At 38.1% G+C, this 12,136-nt stretch overlaps 1 long non-coding RNA gene across 1 annotated transcript; it reads left to right on the forward strand.

The window, feature by feature from the left end:
- Window positions 1-5,423: 5,423 nt before the first annotated feature.
- On the forward strand, window positions 5,424-11,426 carry LOC122472549. The gene is made up of 3 exons (XR_006294466.1): window positions 5,424-7,962; window positions 8,556-9,300; window positions 9,835-11,426. It is a non-coding gene; the product is annotated as an uncharacterized LOC122472549 (long non-coding RNA).
- The last annotated feature ends 710 nt before the right edge of the window (window positions 11,427-12,136 follow it).

Here is a 12,136-nt window from a genome sequence, read left to right on the forward strand (position 1 = left end):
TCAGAACATTCTACTATCCTGCAATAATTGCTACATGCTTTTGGCCTTATTAACAAGAAGTTTCTTTCCCCTTCTACGTACAGAAACCTTTATACCTTACCATTCAGAGACAGCTATTTTTAAAATTTCCAAATTCACTTGCGGCTCTGTTCGCTGCAAGATCTTCCCATCTATTCCAACTGTGTCAAACTATGACAAAAACAGGAGAAAACAAGAATAGACTATACATGTCACTCATGTTGGCTGAGAGTTGAGCTGAGAAAGCAAGAACTGGATGATGGAGGAATAAACATGCCATCGTTTGAAAAAGAACTCTTCTCTTTCAATCTATATATAACATCCATCATAAACTGAGCAAGACTATTGAGAGTAATAATTACAATACTATCTTACACTTGTCTGGTGCCATATAACTTGCAACGTCTTCTTCAAATTTTAACTCATTTCATCTTTCTGACAGTCCCATCAATTAGTCAGGACCGAGCTTATTATTTCCACCTTCTCTCCCAGCCCTGCAGTTACTTCCTGCTGTTCTTTCCAAACCTGGTACATCCGATTCAGAGAAGTAGAACTCCCGGCCTTCAGTGCCACCCAAAAGTCACCATGTTGGGCAATATGCTTGGTGATATGTTACACTGTGTACCTTTCTGTCGTGGTTCACATCGCCCTAGAGAGAATACAAATCACTAATAAGCTGAGGTCAGATAATTTAGAATTATTGAGGTAATGCTACTTTTTTTTTTTTTTAATAGAGACCTGTAGTAGTATCCCAAATAGGTAGCAGGGATTAATGCCTAGGATTTATTCTCAGTTGTATCGTAGAGTCATTTGGATTCCATCCATTTCTCTAGGAAATTAGCCACTGATAATCATAATTATGACCCCTAGGTGTAGTAAGACAATGAAATGCCTCCTGAATTATTAAGAAGTGTTAATTTATGTCTACTCTGTATGTAGTTTCAAGTAGTTTACTGCATTGTCATTTCTTGAAAATTGGTCACCTGTATAGATGATATATACATAAGATTAAATTTTAAGTAATGATAATATTTCTTTAGAAAAAAAGCCCTGTTATCAGTGCTGAATAAACATGCCATTGTTTTATATGGATTTTTCCCCTAGATTTCTGTTTGATGTCCATCTTGACATATTTCCTCATTAGCTGTAGGTCGTTATTTGAGAAAAAATAATGCCCAGCATTTGTATCCCATTTTATTATGCTATATATTGCTTTCACTGTCACATACATTGTCCAATTTATTATATAAAATAAGCCTCAGGGAGCGTTGGTGGTTTGTTCAAAGACACATGGCTAATAATAAGTGGTAGAGAAGAAATCCAGTTCCATCTGTCCAAGTCAAGAACTTTGTCCATCAATCTACAGCCATCTTGGAAACCAGTCTCCCAGAATTTACATCAGGAGGTGTCAGCTGGCCGTGGGCCTCTCCACTTGTAAGCCCATCTGGCTGAGTTTCTTTCAAGAGCTTGTCAATGTAGCTAATATCAACCAACAAATCAGAGATTCAGGAAATTTGTTGTGATCCTGATTGCAGTGAAAAGGGATAATGTTCCCAGTATTAGATTGCTTTCCATCCACTTGAAGAAGTGCATAGGATACACCATTTTGGAGGCAGGTGACTTTATTCATCCTACAATACAACCAAGAACAGGCACCTTTGTTAGCTTTCCTTTTTTCTTTTCTTTCTTTTCTTTTCTTTTCTTTTCTTTTCTTTTCTTTTCTTTTTTTTAACATATATGAGAATAGTAAGCTTTAAAAGGAAATATAGGTGTGGGCATTCTCCATTTGCCTTGGATACAAAATAGATTTTTTAGCCTTTGATGAAAAGAACAGGCAGTGCCCCATTCCAAGGAAAGAGTGTGAAATCAGAGAGAGAACTCTGAAAAAAAGCTCCTGCTTACCCCCCATTCTAATCAGAATGTTTTTAAACAAGCTGCCCTGATACTAAGTGACAGAGCAAAGTCACTGCTTTTATGAAAAGTGGCACGAGAAAGTGAGGGACACCTCTAAGGAAGAAGGGCCTTTGCCATTAATAATTATCTATAAGGAACAAATAGTGCCTTGGAAGTGGGGCTGGATTCAGAGAAATAGAAATCTAAAACATTAGGGAGACCTCTGCTTTTTCATGAGATATTGCTGATGCTGAATGCATATTTCCAACGAGAACAAAGCTGATAACAAAGCCATCTTGCACTCATCCATTCTGGAATATTAAAGAGAAATGTCTCCCATGTTATTAAGCCACTTATAATTATTTCTGACATGTCAAAAATACTGAGGATACAGAGAATAGTCGAAGATTGGGGGTCACATTTTTTTAATGTGATGTCAGTCTTCAAAGAATTGAACAAGTGGCCCCAGAAATGATCATTTCTTTAAGTATGACACTGCCACTTAATAAACCAGCAGAGAAAATATTGGAAGGAATTCTGTCAACATTCTGAGACTAGTGTAATTTTGAACAATCAAGCATAATGGCAAGATCAAGCCTCGTGTCAGGCTGTATGACTTGTAATTCTGTGAAATTATAAAACTTGTGAACAAAAGGGAATGAGAAATATGTGACTCTGGAATGGAGGTAAAGAATCAGGAAGCATGAAATTCCAGTTCTGTCCCCTCTGACCTTACTGATATGCAAATTGGCTCATTATGTCAAATCGGCCAAGTTGAAACAATAAAGGTTTCCTAAGAAAAGAATTTCCAGTTTTACCACAGAAAAAGATAAGTTTTGCATTTGGAATGTCTGAGAGCATCTGAAGTGTTGTCTCATTAAAATTTATGATCAGAATTAATTCACATTCATTTTGTTAAGAACCAAATCACCTGGGTTGAATTTGTGTGGGGAATCTTAAAAACAGATAATGAGAAGTGACAGCAGGTCTGCGGAGTGGCCAGTGAGGACCACTCATAAATCTGATTTTTTTCTTTTTCTTTTGTTAACTTTCCATTTGGCGTTTAGAGATTGGTGTTGGGGAATCAATGTCATTTATTGGCATTTGTGTTTGTTATGAAATAAGTAGAATCTTTTTTTTTTTAAATAAGTAGAATCCTTTATAAATCACTCAGGTTGAAGGATTTTAACAGCCTTAAATAAGACCCAAACATGTGGCAATAAGAGAAAATAAGACTGCTGGAATAAAATAATAACTTTGTGCCTGGTACTGTGCTCAGGTGACTTAATGATGCCGGCAGACAGAAAGCCTGAGCATGGAATGGATACCCTTCCCACAAAGTTGCTGAAATGGTCTGTTTCCTTTGCTGTGGATGGCTCATCATCTCAAGTGAGAGACCAGATCGTGGCTGTTCGGCTCCAAATCGTCCCCTATTCTCCACATCCTCTTGGTGGCAAAGGGCTGAGCAGAGCATTTCCTCTTCATTCCCTTGTTGTCCGCGTAGATAATTCCTAGTGGAGGATGCTGGCATCTCTTGCCAGTAAAAGTCGCCGTGCATTTCCTGTCCCTCCATTTCCCTTCTAACTGAATTACTATCAGGAAATGTACTTCTTCTCTAACACTTTAACCACCTTCTTCTACCCCCATGAGTTCTAATCCTAGAACCATCCCTTACTTGATAATACTATAGGCAGATGAGTATTTCTGGAACACACCTCCTCGCTCATCTACAGAACCAGAGGCTAATTATTGCTAAAATCTCATTTCAGAATGAAAGTCAGCTGGCCTGGGGAGTTTAGGAGTCCATGCCTTCTGAATGTTGATGGCAGTAAGCTTTCATGGGCACAGATGTAGGATTAAAAATGGAGATCTTGTGGGCTTTCTTTCACCATTCCATTTTCTGTCTACTTTCTTTATGCCAGATGAGGCTGCACATTGACCTCTCTATTCAAAAATTTAAATCTTGACTGGGATGCTACACTACACATTAGTACTTCCTTCCCCTCTGGATCGCCATGGAATATGCCATCTCTGAGGTACTGGGACATGAGTCAAAGATTCTTCTCCTCAAGTGGTTCCCAAGTCCCACGGCACCTGAACCACAAAAAGGTAGTTCTGTGCATCTTGGGAGTCTACAGGCAGAAGTTTGAGCTTTACCCAGAATAGCTTCTCTCTGGTTCTTCTGCTGGGCCTCCAGGCTTCTCACTCTCTCTCTGGTGACAGTGTCCATTTTAGAACCAAAAAGAAGAAAAGTTTCAATCTGTTCTTTCTGCTTTGTATAACACTTACCAAATAGCTCAGTGCAGGTGGGTACTCAGTGAGTCATTTTCCTCTAATACTTGTGTTACCCTCTCTTTGCAATGGAAATGTCTATTTCAGGTTCCTAAGCAGCCATTTGTAAATCACCCATGTGCCCTCAAAGAGTTGGGACTGAACCATAAGCCTAAGCTTTTAGAATATAGAGAAGGTAAAGGAGCGAAGAAAGAAACAGACAAGCTGAATATGTGGATAGTTTTACTACTGTTGAAGTGCACAGTTGTTAAAATTGCATCCCTGCTGTCCAGGTCTGTCCAGATCAATTTCACTTCAGCAGCTCTGGGCAGAAATCTGGATTGTGTTATAAAAAAACAAATAATTAAGCAAGCAATCCTTTTATGTTACTTAAAACTTTACTATATAGAAAAATCTATTCCTGGCTTTTGAGGTGTCTGACAACATTGTTAGCTCTGATGACTTTTTGAGTTGTTCTGTCATATTCTGTGATTTGCCTGAGCTCTTGCAGCATAAAGGGGAATAAAATTATTTGTGGGATCTGTCACAGTGAATTTTTAAAGCCAAATTGTCCCCAGGCTGAAAGGGTTTCCTGTGACTACAACTGATTTTCCTAAAATCCATGTTAATACTTGCAAACCCAATGACAAAACTTTTGCTTGTTAGTGCTTGGTGGCCGCTGAAGGCTATAGGCTTAGTTGCCGCCACAAACTAGATGTAATAAAAGCAATGACATGTATTTATTGAGTGCTTGGTTGAATCATTTTACGTGGATTAGTTTATTTAATCCTCATAACTCTAAGCAGTAGTACTATTTTTATTCCCATTTTATAGATGAGGAATCTAAGTCATGGAAAAAACTACCTGCCCAACTTGTAGCATCAGGATTTGACCTGAGGAGGCCTGATTCCATGAGGCAACAATTAGGTACATGCTCTATTCAAAGCCCCTATTTAATTAACAAATTTTATACTAGCATTTTATTCCTTATTTGATATTTTCCACATTCAGTAAGCATCTTCCAGAATTTAAGTTTCAAAGGAGTAAATGGTGGGGGGGCCTAGGTGACTCAGTTGGTTGAGCTTCTGACTCTTGATTTCTGCTCAAGTCCTGATGTCACAATTTGTGAGATCGAGCCCCTGGTCGGTCTCTGTGCTGTCAGTGTGGACCCTGCTTGGGATCCTCTCTTTCCCTCTCTCTGTCTCTCTCCTGCTTATGCTCTCTCTCTCTCTCTCAAAACAAATAAATAAACATTAAAAAACAAATTAAGGAGTAAAGGGTATCCTGAAATGATGATCAGTGAGAACTGATTTTGCTTCTGACTACATCTAACTTATTCTGAAAGAAGGAGATAATGGCTCAATATGGAACAAAATGCCTGTGAAGAAGAAGCAGAAAATGAGCCAAGGGGCCAGAACAGTTCATAGAGCGAAGCTTTTAGTTCCAGACAAATTAATTCCACGCATATAGGAAAGAAAGTACCAATTTAAAGGCATCACCGTTTGATATAAATCCCTGTCCATAATGACATCAGTTTGGCTAGCATGGCTGGGCAAGGACAAGAGCAGCCAAGTAAAGGCATAGACTCTGGAGCCAGACTATCTGGATTCAAATCCTAGCCCCACCACTTTCTAACCATGTGATCCAGGGCAAGTCCCTCCTTGCCTCTTTGACTCTGTGTTCTTATCTATAAAAGAATAACAGTACTTGCCTTATAGGGTAGTCATGGGGATTCAATGAGATCATGTATATAAGGCATGTAGAAAAGTGCCCAGCATATACTAAGTACCAGAAGGATGTTTGCTTTATATGTCCTTATGAGGTACTCAGTGTGCGACCAAGATACAGACAGTGGTTTTATATTTAGACATTCTTAGGGCTTTCATATAGGAAAAGGACACAGTAGATTTGATTCATCTTAGATGCACTTTGCTAAATAAAGTAATTTTTAGATCACCTAGATTTATTTTAGTTTTAGAATTTGAGTGTTAATTTGTAAGGTCAATCAACTAACCTGTTGACTCAGTCCGAAGGTGGAATTTTGCTCCCAGCCAAAGGGGATTTAGCATATAAATTGAACAATTATCAAACAAAGACAGACAGACTGGCCACTATCTTGAAAATGGGAGTGGCAAAAAATGGGTGATAATCCTGCCGGCAAAATCCAAGGGATTAGGGAAACCAACCAGGGTTTAGAGTTTGACGTAGCGAATGTATTTTGAGGTGATATTGATAGAAATAAAGTGTAGCTCATAGATTATAGTTTGGATAGACTTCCGCACATTTAAATCTTCCCTCCTGCTTTCTTCAAAGAGTTGGAATGGATGGTCCGTGACAAAGCCTTCCATGGAGGTAAGAGAGGCTTTATTCCTTCAAGGCAATTTGGTCCAACTCTGCTAGTTCATCCATGGGGGAAGCCTGGCAAAATTCCAAAGGTGATTAGTGTTGTATCTATTATTTCACAGGGTGGAGTGTGTTTGGGTAGATAGAGGGGGAAACCTATAATTTCATAGCTGCTGGTTGAACATTTCTGCTAAACTTCTTTTTATTTTAAAAATTGGTGAAAAGATCTCAACATTCAAGATGATACGAGGGCACTGAACTATCCCCAGGATAGAATGTACCCACAGTGGTTGCTAAATCTTGGTATGGTGCAGGTTGGAAGTCTCTAAAATATTTCCTGCAAAATATGAATTACTGTTTTGGCCCATTTTTCTGGGAGATCTAAATCAACTTAATTACTTGATGTCTGAAGGTTTTTCCCCATAAATATAAAATCAGAAGTGAAAGCTTAACCTAGACCTTTTAGGAAAAAAGGTTGCATTTTAAAATCATGCCACCACTGTCTTGTTTGGGAAGAATACAAGTTGGGTCCAATCAAATGTTGAGTCATCAACTATTTCAATGCCCATATTCATCATGCCTAAGAAATATAAGCATTCTTATTTTTTTAATAGGCTCTTTGAATCATATTCTAAATGAGTACCATGTAAATAAATCAGCACAACAATCACGCCATGCTTTTTTGTCATCATGGGTCATTTTCATCGGATGCTTAGTGATTTCATTGCACTTGTGTAATCAGGTGAAGAAGCTCCACCGGAGCATCCATGGGTCAGCTATGTAGACTCTAGCTGCCAAAGGCGCTTCTCCTTCTGAACAGAGCGCTTTGCTCAGCCAGTGTAGACATGGCCTGATAAACAATGGAACTTCTCCCTTGAGCTGGAGTTTGGATTGATCTAATTCTTTAACTCAAACGTGTGCACAGGTTTGATGAGTGTTTAAATGCCTGCATCTTAGTAAAACAGGAACTTAAATTGACAGTAATGTGAGGAATCGCATAATTTATAATGAACTTGAAAGGCAGGAGCACTCACTGTTGCTCAAGCTAATCAAGGAACTATCAAATCAAGGGTTTAACATGAGCTTAAATATATGTGGCAGGAGGGTTGTTCTTGCAGGCTTATATCTGTCAGATCTTAACACTAAACCTGTCAGGGTGCAACATGGCCGTGTCACTTTAACCAAGATGTCACATATATTGTGAGAAACAACCTGCTTTGTGTTTTCTTCTCTGGGATTTTACTGGGAAAAGCAAATGTAAAAGGGATTTTTTTTTTAACACTGCATTTTTATTTTGCAGATTCTCAGGCTGATGGAGAGAGTGACGAGTGGGTTGCCAGCTATAGTCAGCGTGCACAATGGCTGCGGGGAATATATTCAGACATGCCCAAGGAGGTCTGCCCAGGGGGAAACACATACCTTTGAGGTTTAAATCAGGTGTGTGAAGAATGCTAGAACCGTGACTTCTCCGATTTTGTTTTGTTTTGGTTTGGTTTTTGCATTTATGTTTTTCAAGGAAAACAGGATGGATGGTGGCTCTTGGCTGTTCCTCAGACTCTTTTAATGCCATGAAACACACCCCAAGTTTAACCTACTCTCTCTCCTAGGATGTGATATACTCTACTTGCTGCTCGAAAGGGTTGTCCTCTATTTTATCAAAACTTTAGATTTTAAAGAGGTGGTTTTTCATCTTCAAAAAGGGTTTTGATTTTGGAGATATTTTAAAACTGAGAACTGAAGTTTTTCAGTTTGTTTTTTTTTACCACTTGTCTATTTGCTGGGAAAAATAAATGCTATTTGTAATATAGGAGTTAGCCACAAGAGACCTAAGAAAAATTATGTTCACATTATCTTTAGAAATACGTGTTCTCATTATCTTTAAAAAGTTGTCAGATGTCTCAGAAATGTCAAGAAGATGTAACATTGTTTAGAAAATATAAACCACATTTCCTTGCAGGATGAAGTTGTGCTTAATAGCTCTGTTTAATTCATTCAGAGACTACACGATTTTTGTTGCTATATTTTGTTAGAAAGGAAGGAGAGGCTGTTTCTACAGGTGTCATAGAAAAATCAATATTGAGCCACGGATTATTGGATCCCATAGAACCATGGAGACTTGGCAGTGAAATTCTTCCAAAGGTGAGTAGGGGCATTGATTTTCCTTCTCATGCCTGAAGAAATATGACACAGGAACGGAGGCTAAATTTAGACTGGAAACAAGTCTGATTTGAAACTATGTGCCTTTAAAAAACTTTGTGACAGTTTTTTTTTAATTAAATGAGGAAATTGAATGTGAGCATATAAAATTTTTCTCATATATTTTTCTTAGATTTACTTTTTTTCTTTATTCCTTTGCATGCTTTTGAAAAAAAAAGACTATTTGACCAACATTTTGTCTATAATTAAGATCCAGTGATTTCCTGTACAACATAAAACAGTCTCGCTCTTAAACCTATAACCAAGACTGCAATAGTCCTTCACCTTCTAAGAAAAAGCATATTATTTATACAATCACACTTAAAAATATGTGCCATGATTTTTAGACACGTACTTGCTTACTTGTTTATTTGTTTTACAGTTTCTCCTAGATTTTGAAAAGTTGAAAAGCTCAACATAACGCATTGGTTGTTTTCCTGCATTGCTTAGCATTCCATCCTTGCAGGCAGACGGTGTTCCTAGGTTTGGAAGGATAAATCCCAGGGGAAGTGAGCTGAAGAACATTTCATGCATCACTCATCCTATTATGAGCCCTGTGCTGTTCCATCTCTCTACAAGGTAAGAGATTTATTGTGAGTTGGCTTCTGCCAGTGGAAAATGACATATGCTAATGGCTCGTGCTTCCCAGTGTGTGTTTGTGGAACTCATAATTGAGAGTATAGCAATTGTTTTATACGCTGAAGAATAATTGGAAAATTTAAGTTACTCATACACGCTCTATCATGCACATCTGTCCCCAGGTAGCATGTGGTTGCCCTATCCTGGGACCCACATTCTGTAGTATTGTCTTCCACATGTGAGGTGGGGTGGCAAATTGGTCATTTTTATAATGAATTTGAGCAGAGTAGATGATCAAGAAAGATAATTCATGTCCTAAAGTAGAAAATGGCCAAATTACCACTTTGCTGTGTCTGGGCATAGATACAATTTAAGTTTTAATACTTTGTGGGATCAAGAACTGATCATAAGAAAGTTAAAATATAAAATGCTGGGGAGTTCATAGTAATGCATAGAGTTATATTAATATTAAGCTTTTCTTTCTGCTGTCCAGTGGAAAATTCTTAATTCTTTATCCTTTTCCTGAACTTGCAGGCTGGCTGAAACAACAACAGAAATTGGTGTGTAATTCGTATTCTAACTTTGGATCACCTGGTTAATACTCTGACTCTGACTACCCAGAAGGACAATGTTCTATAAGAAGAACGATCTGTTAAAAGGCCTGCTGCTGCATTATTAATAAAATAACAGGGAAAATGCGATAATCTGGATGTCCCATCTGATGAGGTAAGGTTTTATCATGTCCCATAAAATGAGATTACATTTGATTTTATTTATCATTATCCCGGCCCCAAGAAAGTTTGCATTTGTCAATTTGACACAGAAATCTGTAATATAAAGCTTAATATACACTATCTAAACTGCGACCAATTTCAGGCATTAAAAGCCAGGCTATTTAACGTATTTTATTTATGTGTAAATTACATTATCGTTACTGTTTTTCTATCCCTTTCAGCTTGGAAAATTGTAACTCAGTATATCACACAACATACTTCAATAAAAATAAATTATGTATATTATAGTTCTTATGGGGGGGGCAAAGGCATACTATTCTACTGACCTTTGGTGAGGTTTCACTTTTGATGTGTGAATTTTTAAATGTGAACAAACCAAAAACAGTGGCATACTTGGAAGTAATCTAAAGCTAAAATGGGAAATGAAGATTTTGTGGTAAGTGCCAGCCTCGTGTTTGCTATTGCCATACTTCGGCATCTGCCTGAGAAGAAAAAAAAGTACAAAAGACAATGGAGAGATGATGGAGGAGCTGGGCATATGGAAAGTTCCAGGTGCCTGTGGATACAATATGAGGATACTCAAATATCTAATCCTCTTTTTTTGATACCTATCCTATAATCCATCAGAGTGGCCAGGTGCTCTCTTTGTAGTTCAAAAATATTAGTGTTTTCAACATCAGTGCCCATAATGGCTATACCAAAATCCCCTTCTATGTGTAAAATATATCTTACCCATATCTGAGCAACATGATTGTAGCCCTTCTCTCTTTAGGTTAAGCACATTGTATGACTTCTCTTAAAATGTTGCAAAGATGAATTTCCACTAGATAATTTGTAGTTGGTAAAATATCATGAATTTTTCAGGGGAAAAGTGGCAATTAATGGAAACATAATTATCTTCAATGTGAAAATAGTCTGGGATGCTAACTTTGGCGAGCACAATGTCTCTAACTCATTATCATTTTCTTTGCTTATTTTGTTGTCATTCTTCGGGTTCTTTCTGGATCCATCTCTCTTTTGTTTCCCTTCGACTCCTCTATTGTATTCCAGTTGGCAGTTAAAGAACCGAAACAGCAATAAGACTGCGCAGGCACATTTTCCCAGTGCCACCAACTGGGCGTTAAGCTGACTAACGTGTTGAAAGCCCAGCCCATTTCGTTCACAGCAGGCAAGGCAGGTAAAAGCATTTCTGTATTAAAGTACACACTTTGTTTCTGTGGGTTCTTCTGATCTAAATTGTCTTGTTTGCCAGTTGGGGGGAGAGAGACGAAAAGTAGGTTGGGGACCAAATGTCTGGGGTATTTAATCAAATGCCCAGCAACTCCTGATTATAGGAGGCAGAAATTTCACTTTCCAGGATAACTATGGTGGATTTTGTCAACCCAAATGGGTGTCCACCTTCACCCAGCATGTTATTGGGCTGCTCCCTACCACTGTCTAAATACAAAGCAATGGAAGAATTCCAAATAGTTTTAATAGTAACTCCTGGGTTAGAGGAAGCTACATATGCAGGGTGAAAATTCCCATAAAACATAGGTATACGGGAAGTTCCTCAAACAGTACATTTTACATGTTGTTGTTTTCTTCTATTAGAAGAAGAATGTGAGCATTTATTTCACTATGTTTTGTTAATTTGATTACTGTTTCGTAAGTGGTAAGTATACACCTCCTTAAATGTTTTATGAAGCTCACTTAATCAAGCAAATATGCTAAAGCACATCACTGTATTGATCCTTGACCTTTTGACCCGTCTCTCTGCCATGCTGGGTGCCTTTTTCTCAAATTCTCCCAAATGAGAGCTTAGGGAGCCGACAGAGTGAGGAGAGGCGTCAGCCTTCTGTCTGAGCAGCAGCAGACTGTAGAGTTGTGTCACTGGAGGGGATTTCCTTGCGAGTGACAAAATTGGGATGAATAATATCAGTTTGCATTTTAAGGAAGCTTATGAGCACTATAGTGAATTGTCTAGGAGGGATGAACGTAACATACATTTAAGGCGGGAAGACTAAAGTTCTGAGATGTGTTAGATTACTGCAATAATGCTATGGCTCATTTTATGAATGAATCAACATATTCCCCACCTGGTGCCCACATGCCATATATTG

Source organism: Prionailurus bengalensis, chromosome B4 (genome assembly GCF_016509475.1).
Source record: "Prionailurus bengalensis isolate Pbe53 chromosome B4, Fcat_Pben_1.1_paternal_pri, whole genome shotgun sequence".
NCBI lineage: Eukaryota > Metazoa > Chordata > Mammalia > Carnivora > Felidae > Prionailurus > Prionailurus bengalensis.